Genomic DNA, 14,535 nt, shown 5'->3' with positions numbered 1-14,535 from the left:
AAAAAAAAAAAAAAAAAAAGCATAGAATAAAATCTGAATTTGTTTCCATGGCCCACAGTCCTGTAGATGTGGTCCCTGACTGCTGCTGTAACTTCAGTTGTACAAAGCAGATGTTACTGTGCAGCAAATAGCCCCAAAATGTAGTGGCAAAGGCCAACAACAGTCTTACTGTGCTCATGGACCTTGTGGATCAGGAATTTGAACACAGTAGAGCAGGGATACATTGTCTCTGCTCCACGATGTCTAGGCCCTTATCTGGGAAAACTTGAAATGGCTTTGGGTGACTTGAACAACTAGGGTGGAGTCCTCCAGAGTCTTTCTTACTCATACGTCTATCACCTTGGCACCATGGCAGGAAGGCTGGGCTAGGGGGGACTCTCTGCTGGAATTCCTACGTTGGTCTCTCCATGGCTTGAGCTTCTTTACAGCAGGGTGGCCTTAAGGTAGCTAGATTTCCCACACCTGTGTCCGAACTCAGACCATGCTTTCTGTGACCTCTCCTTGGGAGGCATCTCTTCTGTCATACTCTACTGGTCAAAGCAGCCAGAAGCCCACCCAAATTCAAAGGGAGGGCATGTAGACCCCACCTTTCATAATGAGGATGCCAAAGAATTTGTGGCACGTTTTTTAAAGGGCCACACTCATGTCTATCACTCCCTCTTGCTCACAGTTCTCCAGTCACACTAGACTCCTTTCTGTTCCCAAAACACTCCACCTCATCCTAATCTCAGTCTTCCATGTTTTTGTTTTCTCTTACATAAACTCTCTTCTCCCAGATGGCTTCCTCCTTCTCATCTTAGTCCAAAGACTAAGTCTTCCCTTTTAATTAGCACACTGAGTCAGAAACTTTCCTGCAAAAAAATGAATTGAAGCCACAATATCTTTTTCCAGACATGAAGTCCTGAACTCAGCTCCCAGACACCATGTTCTGCTAATTCCTTCAGAGGCTAAGTCTAGAACTCTGCTGCCTGAGGCTAAGTCCAGAATTTTCACTCCAGAGGCAAAGTCTGATGTTTGCTCTTGGGACTAAATCCCCACTTAAATATCAGATCCCCAGAAAGCCCTTCCTAGATCACCCTGTCTAAAGTACCTTTCCACCTCTCTATCTTCTGTTTATTTCCTTGATGGCACTGACCACAATCTGAAGTTATCCTGTGTGTTTGTTTCTTTACCCATTAATTAAATGGTTACCCCCTTGTAGAAGGTAACTTCCATGAGGGCAGAGGTGTTGTAGGTTTTTTCACTATCATATCCCTTGGCACATAGAAGTCACTTAATGTAACCTTGCTGAATGAATGAATGAATGAGTGAATGAATGAATGAAGTGTGGAAAGGGTCAGGAATAAAGCTTTGGAAGTCAGAAACATTTAGGTAGTTGTTGAAACTATGGCAGAGAAAGAGGCTTAGGAGACAACCTCAGGGATCACTGATATTTAAGATTGGGTAAGAGGAACTCAATGAACATTTGGAAAGAAGAGTCATAAAAGTATGAAGAGAGCCAGAAAAAAAGGCATCACAGAAGCAAGGGAGGGGAAGTTGGAAGAAAAAAGGTAGAGGCAATAATGTTAAGTATTACAATGAGCTCAGTTAAAATAAAGATCACAAAGTGTGCATTAGCTTCCAATTAGCATGCTGTTTGCCCAACATTTCTAATGGAGTCGGGGGAAGAGGCCAACTGTAGTGGGTTGAGAAGCAAATGGAAGTTGAAGCTGAGGAAGTGGAGGTCAGGATTGTACGCTAACCATTCCTGAAGCTTAACCATGTAGGAACAGCAAGGGAGGGCAATCGTGGTGAGGAGCATAGGGCCAGGGAGATGGGAACAGCTGGGGGAGGTTTCCAAGCTCAATGGACTGAGGGGTGGAGAGGAAGACTTCGAGATCGGGGAGTAGGGCGGGGTGGGAAACAGCATAGATTTGGGAATAATCCTTGAATGGGTTGACCTCTTCCTATGAGACCTAGGGAAGGAGAAAAGAGGGTTATGCATGATGCTCTCCTACAAATCCTTATTCCATTTGTGATTCCTCGTTCAGCACTGGGCTCTCCAGCTAGACTGAGCTCATGAGAACATGATTGAGGATGACCCAGGAAGCATGGCAAAGGTGGTGACAGCTGCTGAGAGGTGTGAGAGGGTGGCCAGGTCGAGGACCAGTGGGAAGTCTTCAGGGGAAGCTCTTCTGGAGTGATCTGTCCCAGTTCCTTTTTAAAAGAATTTTAAAAAAAAAATTTCAATAGCTTTTGGGGTACAAGTGATTTTTGGTTACGTAGATGAATTGTATAGTGGTGAAGTCTGAGATTTTAGTGCACCCATCACCCAAGGAATGTACGTTGTACCTAATGTGTAGTGTTTTTTTATGCCTAGCCCCCTTCCCACCCTCCTTCTTCTGAGTTTCTGAAGTCCATTATATCACCCTGTATGCCTCTGTGTATTCATAGCTTAGCTCCCACTTATAAGTGAGAACATACAGTGTTTGGTTTTCCATTCTTGTGTTACTTCACTTAGAATAATGGCTTCCAGCTCCATCCAAGTTACTGCAAAAGATATTATATCATTCTTTATCATTGTGTTTTATGGCTGAGTAGTACTCCATGGTGTATATGTACCACATTTTCTTTATCCACTCAATGGTCAGTGGGCTCCTAGGTTGGTTCCATGTTTTTGCAACTGTGACTTGTGCTGCAGTAAACATATGAGTGCAGATGTCTTTTTGATATCATGACTTCTTTTTGTGCCAATCTTTAATGCAGTATGAGTGTTCTGTAGCTGCTCCCACAGAAGTGGTGAAGGAATAGTGAGTTTTAGGGCTGCACCAGGATTGGGAGGTTGCAGGGTAAGAGTAGTGGAATGATGCTGCTGGTGACAGTGGTCCAGGCAATGAATGAAGAGGGTGGCTCATCACGTCTTGTTGATGTGGTGAGGGGATGAGGACAGATAGCCCTGGGAGTGAATGGCTAAAGATAAGGGCAGGCCAAAGTCACAGGGGTCAGGAAAGTGAAGGAACTGAGAGTGGGTGTATTTCACACAAATTTTAAATTCAAACAGGATTAAGTTAGGAGTTATGGTAGAAAGAATACTGCTGCTATGATAAATAGACTCCACTATATATAATGACTCGAGCACAAAAGGAGTTTATTTGTATATCACATAATAGTTCAAGGTAGGTGTTTCTGTTGAGTGGGCAGAGAAAGGTGCAGGGTCCCTGCTCCATGCAATTAACTGGAAAGTCAAGCTGCTGGTGGTTCTAACATCTTCAACACACAGCTCCCAAAGTTGTCTGGGCAACCGTCATCTTGTCAGCTTGGAGAAAAAGCCTGGAGGAGGAAGAGGGAGTTGTCTATGTTCCAGGCCTTGAAGAAATGCACTGCGTTGGCTAGAACTCTGTCACATCTCACTGCCGAGGAGGGTGGGAAATGTAGTCCAGTTGTGTGTCCTGGAAAAAGAGGAGAGCCTTCATGGATTTCATGAAGAGCTAGTGGCCTCTGCCACATCTCAGTGCCAGATAAACATGGGAAAACCCAGCTGATTATGTCCTGAATAAATGTGCAGAAGTGTTCTGGAGACAGAGATGATGGTACACAGAAGGGCAGGGCTTCTGCAAGCTGATGAAAGAGTGATGGTCTGGAAACGACCTTGCTGGGTGGACAGATGGAGTACAGAGAAGTCAGACAAATCTTAGGGGAGGACCTGGGGGATGAGCAGGCTCTGGTTGATGACTCTTGTAAGGGGCCTGGACTCAGACACAAAAATCACAGGATCCCCCTCCCCCAAAGGGGCCCTGCAGGAGAAAGGAGGGGATTGTAAACCTGAGGGAATATCCGGTTGCTTACTGTGAAATGCTGAATATTTTCTCAAAGAGAAAATACCTAATACTAACTCTTGGACGATAGGGCCTTGTGACACGCATGTCCTCTTTGGACTTGATTACAAACTGAACAGAGGGTGGTTGACAAAGCAGTGGGGCTCATAGGACTGAAGGGCAGGTAAGGACACTGACAACAGCCTCAAGGCAAACCTCTCACAGGCTTGACAGGAGAGAAAGGAGCAGATGATGAGAAGAAAGAGAATAGTAAAGAAGCCACCCACAGTCCTCCTAGAAACTTTAACTAAATGGATGAGGCCTAAGACAGGACCTGGTTGTAAATTTTGTGCTTCGGAAGGTTATGTTAGACTCAAGTCCCAGTGTGACTGCATTTTATAATGGGGACATTTGTGTAATGTATTTATTCATCTATCCATTGTGCACCCACCTGCCCACTCATCCGTCCATCCATTCACCCATCATCTGTCTATCCATCTACCTGAGTGTCCATCCTTCCATCATCCATCTGTTCCATCCACTCTTCTATCCATCCACTTTTCCATCCATCCATCCACCCATCATCTGTCTATCCATCTATTCAACCATCATCCATCTATTCATCCACCCACCCCTCCATCTATCCACCTACCCACTCACCCATCCGTCCATCCATTTGTCCACTCACACATCCATCCATTCATCCGTTCATCCATCCATCCATCCACCCACCCACCTATCCATCCATGCATACAAACATCCATCCATCCATCCATCCATCCATCCATCCGCCTGTCCATCCACACATCATCTGTCTATCCATCTATGCAAGCATCCATCCATCTATCATCCATCTATCCATCTACCACCCATTCATTTATCCATCCATCCATCCATCCACCCACCTACACATCCATCCAGTTATCCATCCATCCATACGAACTTACATACATACATCTATCCATCCATCCATCCATCCATCCATCCATCCATCCATCCATCCCTCCATCCATCCATCTGCCCACCCACTTATCCATTCATCCATCCACCCCACCCATCTGCCATCCATCCATTCATCCATCCATCCATCCATCCATCCTTTCAGAATTTGTTTGCCTATTACATGCAAGGCCTTATGGTGGGTGCTGAAGAGAGAGAAAGTAGTCTTTGTCTTCAAGATGCTCACTGTCTAAGAGAAGGAGACATTACAAGGAAATTGTCCAGGAGACTGCTTTGGCACTCTGCCAAGAGTCTGTACCGCCCCCAGTGGGGGCATAAGAGAAAGAGTGGCCAGCTGGACCTGAGGGCTAAGGAATGATTGCACAGAGGAGTGATGGTGTGAGGGGTCCAAGAGGGTCTGGGCACGCTCGGAGAGGCAGGCATGTGAGCGCAAGTGTGGAGCCGCAAACAGCCCGGCACACTCAGGGAATGCAAAGATGGTGCCCCCGGTGAGGTAGTGGCCTTAGACAGAGAGGAGGAGAGATGAAGGGCATCAATTCCCACTTAGTCTCTCCAGGCTCCAGTGTTATTTTCTTCCATCAGTGCCCTGTCCCTTTAAAGTGGCTTTTTTTTTTTTTTTTTTAGACAGAATCTAGCTCTGTTGCCCAGGCTGGAGTGCAGTGGCGCGATTTCAGCTCACTGCAAGCTCTGCCTCCCAGGTTCACGCCATTCTCCTGCCTCAGCCTCCCAGTAACTGGGACTACAGGCGCCCGCCACTACGCCTGGCTAATTTTTTTTGTATTTTTTAGTAGAGACAGGGTTTCACTGTGTTAGCCAGGATGGTCTTGATCTCCTGACCTTGTGATCAGCCCATCTTGGTCTCCCAGAGTGCTGAGATTACAGGTGTGAGCTACTGCACCCGGCCAAAGTGGCCTTTTTACTATTCTACCTCCATTTCTAATTCTCTGAAGAAACAGAGAGAACTCCTGAGCCCCAAGGGACATATGCAGGCACTCATTCCTCCATTGGTTTGGCAGTGCCCACAGGAGTTAAACACTGTCCACAGACGTAGAATTTAGTTTAAAGCCCACAAATGAGACTGATGGTTATTCACAGCACAACTGCATTTGGCTGCTTATTCTTTCAGTGATTTCCTTATCTGCTTGATAGGAAGACAGGAAGAGTTCTATTTGGTTTCTCGAGACAGTGGATGTGCCCAGAAACTGGAGAGAGATCAGTCGTTGGGTTGATGACATTGTGCGGGTGGAGAGCTCCCAGCCCAAGCCTAGGTAGAGGGGCACAGTTTGCCTGGAGCTGGTAAAGCATTGGTAAAGCATCACGTGCCATTCATCTGTGACCTCTCTTTCTACAGCATTGTACTACAAGAAGGGGACTGTGTATGGGGAACTTGTAAACACCTCCTGATCCCCCTTGGTCTCCTGGCACATAAGGTCAGTAATAAATTCTCACTCCTTGAAAACAAACAGGGTGGGGGAGTAAGGAGGGCAGAAAGAGGACCAATTTATTTACGGGAAAGGTCAGAATTTTGTTAAATCTTTACAATATCCAAATGGACTACTTTCAAGCATTCACAGACTAAGCTAATAAATCGCCCCAAAGTGGCCTCTAGGGAACCGAAATGGACAAATGGCCAAGAGCTATGGCGTGTTTTTGGATGAGTGAGCAGTTTTCAGTACATTGATTGTGGCAGGTTCTTTTAAGGGACGGAAACTCCTGAAATGTTATTTACACTTTCAGAGTTCATAGTTACCCCTTTTGCTTGGCCCTTTTCAGAATCGGCACAGATTCTGAATCAAGGAGGGCTCAGTTGAGGGGGATCTGCAATATTTTCTGGCTGTGGTGAGTACAAGCCTGAGTGCCGGATTGAAAAGAGGAACCCGGCTGCCATTATCATGATTGGACCTCCAGGCACAGCTGAGCTTTGTGAATGTGAGGCTTGATGCTTCCCAAGGACAGATCCCAGTAGAAAAGGAATCTGCACGCTCTGCCATGGATCATTAGAACCTAGGCCACGAGACCTTATCCAGTGAGGTGAATCCTCACCATCTGGTCTTTTAAAAACCTGGGGTGAATGCTAGGTGTGAGGGCTCACAACTGTAATCCCACTGCTTTGGGAGGCCGAGACGGGAGGATTGCTTTAGCCCAAGAGTTCCAGACCAGCTTGGGCAACATAGCGAGACCCTGTCTATACAAAAGATAAAAAGACTTAGCCAGGCATGGTGATGCATGCCTGTAGTCCCAGTTACAAGGGGGGGCTGAGGCAGATCGCTTGAGCCCAGGAGTTTGAGGATGCAGTGAGTTATGCTCATGCCACTGCACTCCAGCCTGGGTGACAGGGCAAGAACCTATCTCAAAACAAAACAAAACAAAACAAACAAAAACAAAAAACACCCAAAGCCTGGGATGAATCAGGATTAGAGAATGGCAGGTACATCTCTGGGAGGCAACAGGTGGAAAATGAAGCCTCGGTCACCTGGGCTGAAGAACAGATGTCCTTAGCAAGGTTCTCCTGTTCATTCGTCATTTAACTCTTGTTTGTTGAGTGTTGTGTGGTCACTGCGAGGTGGAGTGGAGGACTAGGTGGCTTAGGGGCTTTGACATGGAGAAGTAGAGACAGACTGGAAATACCCAAGTAAACAAATGCACAAACATACTTCCAAATTATAATTGTTGCTATTAAAGAGAGAGTGTTGAGACAGGGAAGAGTAGGAATACATGGGCTGGCATCAGGAGGGAGGTCACGGAGGGCCTCCCTGAAGCAGGGATGCATGGGCAAGAAGGAGAGATGGGAGAAGAGAAAACAGCAGCAACAAAGGGCCCCTGCAGGCAAAGGAAGGAGATCAGTGTGCTGTGGCGTGAGAGAGCTTGGGGACGTAGCACAGGATAGGGCTGGAAAAGGACAGAAGGGTAAGATCAGCCGGGCGCGGTGGCTCACGCCTGTAATCCCAGCACTTTGGGAGGATCATTTGAGGCCAGGAGTTTGAGACCAATGTGGGTAACATAGTGAGACTCTTGTCTCCACTAAAAATAAAAGTAAAAAATTAAAAAAAGAAGAGCAAGATCACACGCAGCAGACTTGATAAACAGTTTGCATTTTATTTATGCAAGCAGCCTGGCTTGGTGTCTGAAATTCTACTAACCAAGGTCTTCTCTTTTTAGCAGAGTAGCACATTGAGCGTTTATCATTCATTAAACCTTTATGTTAGTCTGTCATGTTTCCTATGAGGGGAGGGCCAGGGCCACTGAGTGAAACTGAGTTACATTGGGTGGTGAGGAAAGAAAGAGATGGATAATTGATTTCAGGAGAAGGGGAAACATCTAAGGAATGTGGACTGGGGACAGTGGAAGGAGTAAAGAAAGACAGCGGATCACCTGTGCCCAATTCTTGCACAAGGGGGGGTCCCAGTTTGTACTAAATAAGCACTTTACCATTAAAAGAACTAGCCTCAGCCAGGCGCGGTGGTTCATGCCTGTAATCCCAACACTTTGGGAGGCCGAGGCGGGCAGATCACAAGGTCAGGATCTGTGACCTGGCCTGATCTTGAGACCAGCCTGGCCAACATAGTGAAACCCCGTTTCTACCAAAAATACAAAAATTAGCCTGGCGTGGTAGTGGGCACCTGTAATCCCAGCTACTTGAGAGGCTGAGGCATGAGAATCACTTGAACCCAGGAGGCAGAGGTTGCAGTGAGCTGAGATCACGCCACTGCCCTCCAGCCTGGGCAACAGAGTGAGATTCAGTCTCAGAAAAAAAAAAAAAAAAAAAAAGAACTAGCCCCTTGGGCTTTGGGGTCACACAGACCCAAATTAGAATCTGGGCCTGGAATAAGAGGTTTCTTTGTGCTTTTCTCTCCTCGTCTGTAAAATGAGGATCTGAAGATTTACCCAGTAGGATTTTGGAGAAGATTAAAGCAGATGTATTTAAAGCACTCAGTGCCATGCCTAGAGCATGGTAGGTGCTCAATAAGTGTTAATTTCCTCCTCACTGACAGCATAACAATATTTTAGAAGATTGTACTGTTTCCAGAAGGCAGACAAGGGAACGAGAGTGATAATATTTACCACTCTTTCATAATGTTCCCACTGGACAAACAGCAGACCAGTGATGCTCTGTGGTGAGTGGAGCCCTCACTGGGTAGGGAGTGAGCCCTTCCTCCTAGTCCATGTTTTCCTCCTTTTATAAATAGAGGGTGGAGTGGGCTGGATCTGTTGCTAAGTGTCCAGAAGTAGACCAGTTTAAAAAGCTCTCTGGACCTTACCTCCGGATATTCTGTTCAGGTTGCCTGTTCTCTTCAGGGTGATTCTGACGGAGGGGGGTACTTGGGCACTCCAACGGAAACAAGTGATCTCCAAGGCCCTGCCCTGGCTTGGAGACCAGCACGCAGGTGACCACGTGCACACTCCTCGTTCGCCACCAGAGGGCGGGCCTGAGGCACGATGGCTGAGCGAGGTGCCCTTTGTCCCCGCCAGGGATAGAAAGACCCCGGGGAAAATCTGTAGTCACCCAGAGAACGAGGTGCAGGGCGGGCATTGCAGGAGTTCTTCAGGAGGTGTGTGCACTAACTAGGGATAAAAGGAGAAAGCCCGAGTCGACTAGATTCTGTGAAGTCATGGTTACTCTGTGCCCTCTTGTCCAGCAGGATTTGGACAGATGAGCCCCTTGTCTTCCCGCAGGGAGGATGTGTCCTCAGGATCCTCGCAGAGCCCCCATGCTGGCCAGCAGTCTGTCCAGTTTTAGCCAAAGCAGCATCTGTTTCAGAGGGCCAGTCACTGCTGACCCTCATTTGTCCCCACCGTCACCCCTGCTAAAAGGATGCAGCCACAGGGGAAGGCAGTGGGCAGGTTCTGATCTGATCCGCAGTCTCTGCCCCTTCAGGGCTACACACACAAAGAAAATGATCGTCATTGCCTGATTCCATCTGCAGTGAAGAAGGCATCACTTCCAGCTCAAGTGTCCTAGTCAATGCCCTTTGTTTTTGGCAAAGAAGGATTCCAGTACCTTCTCCTTACTGCCGCATTCATTTCAACCTTCTCTGCAGGCTGCATTAGAGGCCACAGCCCTTGGCATCCAATTGCAGCACTCTGGGCATTGGGGATTTTCTTTGCCACCTCTGGGCTCTGTTTTGTCAGCAGTTTCTGCTTTGGAGTTCCCCTACGCTATAACATTCTGAACATGGCACTAACGCAGAAACTCAGGGCGCCACAGAAGCAGAAATGGCTACTCTAGCTCCCTAAAGGGGAACATGAAACCAAGAGCAGCGGTGAGCTAGTCAGGGAGGGAACACATTCCCGGCAGATGCTGAGGAACTGAGAGCAGCACAGTCGCCCGGGGCACTGGAGTTATGTCTGCATCTCCCCAGCCCCACTTCCCTGGAGCTTGGATGATATGAATATGTGCAAAGGGCTGACTGGGTGCCTCCCCTCATACCTCCCTCCCTGCATTCAGTCCTGCTTGAGCCCCCAGCCTTGTCAGTAGGGATAAGGAATGAGTAAGACTTTTTTGTTTGTTTTTGAGAAGGAGTCTTGCTCTTTTGCCCGCACTGGAGTACAGTGACGCAATCTCGGCTCACTGCAACCTGTTTCCAGGGTTCAAGTGATTCTCCAGCCTCAGCCTCCTGAGTAGCTGGGATTACAGGTGTCCCCTACCACTCCCGGCTACTTAGTAGAGACGAGGTTTCGCCATGTTGGCCAGGCTGGTCTCGACCTCCTGATCTCAGGTGATCCACCCACCTCAGCCTCCCAAGTGTTGGGATTACAGGCGTGAGCTACCGCGCCTGGCCAAGAGTGAGTAAGATTTTGAATGTTTTTCTTCCCCGTGAGCTCAAACCTTGAATGGAAGAAAAATCACACTCACCTAGTTATGGTGTCAGTGAGGATCGTATGGTGTAGATGGTTTACTGCGATGAATGGGATCACACAGGCATGTACAAAGAATAATGGAGGATGGAGTAAAGGACAGTTTCAGAAATGGAGGAAAAATTACTAGAGACACCTTGTATGACTCCGACATTCATTTAGGATTGGGTGCTGTCTCCCTGTGTTCTACCAGGCTGGGCGGTACACAGCAGTTTTGTTAATAAGCTGTTAATAATAACATTAGGTCCTCCTGGAGTTTCAGGGGCTTGGAGAAGGGGAGGCTGCCAAGAAGGAAGGCCTGGCAAAGTGATATTCCTGACTGGGTGCGGTGGCTCACGCCTGTAATCCCAGCACTTTGGGAGGCCGAGGCAGACGGATCACCTGAGGTCAGGAGTTTGAGACCAGCCCGGCCAACATGGTGAAACCCCGGCTCTATTAAAATTACAAATATTAGCGGGGTGTGGTGGTGGACACCTGTAATCCCAGCTACTCAGGAGGCTGAGGCAGGAGAATCACTTGAACCTGGGAGGCAGAGGTTGCAATGAGCCGAGATCATGCAACTGCACTCCAGCCTGGGTGACAGAGTGAGACTCTACCTCAAAAAAAAAAAAAAAAATGATAGTCCTAAGGGAAAGGCTTGCTTGCATTGGGGATTTTTTATTTTTTGACATTAAAACTCACCTTGGTGTAAGCACCTTTTGTCCTCATCATAGCAATGATGGCACTTATTTATGCACCAAATGTTAAGGCACCTGCCAGAGACCAGGCAGTGTGCTGGTGGCTGGAAGAAGAGGGGGCTCTTTGCTTCTAGGAGTCATGGCCTGATGGAAGAAATGGGCAAGTCATTACAGAGTGATGGTGTTATATAGTAGGGCTGAACACAGGAAGGAGTGCTCAAGGCTGCAGGGGGCAGGATGGGGAAAACTTCATAGACAAGGTGACATTTCAGTTGTTTTAGAGGGAGGGAGGGGAAAAGAACAGCTTAGGGCAAGACATAGATTAGGGACGCACACTGTTTTCAGGGGCAGTGAGAAGTTTGCTTTGACATTGTGTGCGTGCACCCACTGAGCATGGGGACAGAGTAAGTGCCCAGGGAGAGGAGTTGAAGCTGTGGAGAAGACAAGGGTCAGACTGTGATACAGCACCTGGTTAAAACACATTCTTCCCACTCATGGATCTGCTTAGGCAGTTCCTCCCTTCCTGCAGACCATGCAGAATGCTCGGGATGTTACCATTTCTCATTTAGGTACCACATCTGGCTCTTTCCTGCTGCTGGGAGAAAAGTGTGGGAAAGCGGAGGTTTGGGAAGGGGCTGTGATTGCACAACAGGCAATTTTACATTGCCTTCTCATGTTTGGCATGCATTCAATGTTTAAAAATTCAGAAAAGTCATGCTTGAGAAAAGGTACGAATATTAGATTCACAAATAATGATTCGTAATTTTACAGGAAATTTTCATTGAGTGTTTTTCTAGAGAAAGTACAAGAAACTATTTATTTATTTAGACAAGGTCTCACTCTGTCACCCAAGCTGGAGTGCAGTGGCACGATCATGGCTTATTGCAGCCTCCGCCTCCCAGGCTCAACTTTCTGCCTCAGCCCAACCTTCCCCTGCCCCCAGTAGCTGGGACCACAGGTGCCCGTCACCACGCCTGGCTAATTTAGTTATTGTTTTTTTTTTTTTTGAGATGGAGTTTCACTCTTGTTGCCCAGGCTGAAGTGCAATGGCGCGATCTTGGCTCACTGCAACCTCTGCTTCCTAGATTCAAGTGATTCTCCTGCCTCAGCCTCCCGAATGGCTAGGATTACAGGCCCTTGCTACCATGCCCGACTGATTTTTGTTATTTTTAGTAGAGACGGGGTTTCTCCATGTTGGCCAGGCTAGTCTCTAATATTTGTATTTTTTGTAGAGACAGGGGTTTCTCCATGTTGCTGAGGCTGGTCTCCAACTCCTGGGCTCAACTGATCTGCCTGCCTTGGCGTCCCAAAGTGTGGGATTACAGGTGTGAGCTACTGTGCCCAGCCTCTCATTTAATTCTTACAAGGATCTCTGAAGTAAAAGTGTGAGGCCTGTTTATCTGTGTGTTTTTTTTTTCCACCTTCATCAGTGCAAAGCAGGTGGAAAATTCTCCCCGGCCCTTTTTTACTTTTCCTCATTGCATTGAACAGTAAATATGGTTAAGAAATGCAGGTTGCAGACAGTTCCTTGGTCATTTTAAACCATTTGTTTGGTATCTTTTATGTGCCAAATACTCTCTTAGGCTCTAGTCAGAACAGAGAAATCAGTTTATACCTTACATTTTTGGATATTTACGAGTGGAAACGTCAGTTATCATGGACTAAGAACCTCATAGCAATGGCTATAGAACTGAAGCCAATGAGACAGACACAGAAGCTCTTGGAAGCTTTTATCACAAAACAAATGATTCAATGGTAAACTGGTAAATAACAAGATATATTTAAATCCATTAAGCTTAAACAACGCGGATGGCGGTAGGGAATACAAGAATACAAACAATATAATTAGAGGTTACTTTGTTTTAAATTAATTTGAGTCTCGTTATTTACTCCCTTGCCAAGTAGCATTTTTGTGAGCTAATAGGACACTCCTCTCCACTGCTGTCCGCCGCAAAGCAGGGACTGACTGTTGGTTTTTGAAAAGTAGAAAGGCATATTTTAAGCTTTCTCAGACACTTGACTTTAACCATTACCAATTGACAGCAATACTTGCCGACATCATCTCACCTTGCTTGCGGCATATCAGATTGCTGGGGGGGGGGGAAGTGCTTCACTTTCTCCTTCAGATGCACAGCTAAATTGAACTTGAATTAACCAGTGGTGAAACTTTCTGCGTGCCCTACAGCTCCTTTCTGGGACTTCAGATTTTTAGAGATACAGGACTGAAAAGGAGAATTTTATACCTTCTCTGAGTCGGGATGGATGGACATTCCCCTAAGGTGGCTAAGGTGGTGAAGGGCATAAAGATTGGAAGTCAGGCCCACAGCAGCCCGAATTATTCCGGATTTTTCTAGCTAAGCTTTGCTGAGCAGGTGTGAGCCAATTACATATTCTTTCTCCCCCCACGGCTTGGATTACGTAGGGATTCTATGTATCCTTTGACCTCAAGCAGAGAAGCCTGAGAGCTACGAGGGCTGGTCCAGACGTTGCACTTATTCTACCTGCCGGGGCAACCTCCCACGGGGGTTGGCCCTGGTAGATTCCTGAGGATCAGTTGGATCAGCGTTTTTCTTTCCCAGGGACCCTGAAGTTAGAGCATCCCAGCACGGCTTGGACAGGCAAAGCTAAGGGGACCCAGGCCTGCTCAACTGCTGGGGCCATGAAGGGGCCTTGAGTACCGTTTAAAGTGACTAGGCTCTGCCTGGACAGTCAGGACACTCTTGGTTTTAACTCCAATTCAGTAGGTTTTCCCCAAGACTCAGTTTCCCTTTCCTGTGGGATATAAAATCTTCCTTTCTTGCTCCTCCACAGCTCATCTCCTACTGTCTGCCTCACGGTGCGGTGTGGGGCCCATCCATTCGCCCAGTAAACCCTCAGGCCCCCGGGGCGCTGGGATGCCAGCAGCTGTCCCCGACAGCGCTGCAGGCACCAGCGAAATGCGCTGCGCCCCCACGCACCCCGCCGGGGGCCGAGATGAGCGTGACTGTAAAGCGGGCGCACAGGGCCCACATCGGGCCACCTCGGCCTCGGCGGGCTGCGGTTGCTCCCCACTCCTCCGCCCCACTAAGTTCCTCGCGGCCGGAAGGCACAAAAGGATGTTTCAGGGCGGAGTTTCCCACATCCCGCAGCCTTCCCCGGATGCCTCCTTCCCGGTTCGGAGTTGGAAGGGTTTCCTCAGGGCTCTCATTTCCTGCAGCCCGGCGCCTCCACGCGGGCCAGATCCCGTCTCTGCAGCCTCCCCTCGGCCC

At 47.8% G+C, this 14,535-nt stretch overlaps 1 protein-coding gene across 1 annotated transcript in view; it reads left to right on the top strand.

Moving 5' to 3' along the window:
• DPYSL2 (dihydropyrimidinase-like 2) overlaps positions 1-14,535 on the top strand; it is a 147,429-nt gene that overhangs the window by 49,429 nt on the left and 83,465 nt on the right. The window lies entirely within an intron of this gene.

The sequence above is a fragment of the Colobus angolensis genome, unplaced genomic scaffold, assembly GCF_000951035.1.
Source record: "Colobus angolensis palliatus isolate OR3802 unplaced genomic scaffold, Cang.pa_1.0 Scaffold6, whole genome shotgun sequence".
Lineage (NCBI taxonomy): Eukaryota > Metazoa > Chordata > Mammalia > Primates > Cercopithecidae > Colobus > Colobus angolensis.
Note: the sequence above shows the minus strand (reverse complement) of the source record. Positions and strands in the feature narration are given on the sequence as shown.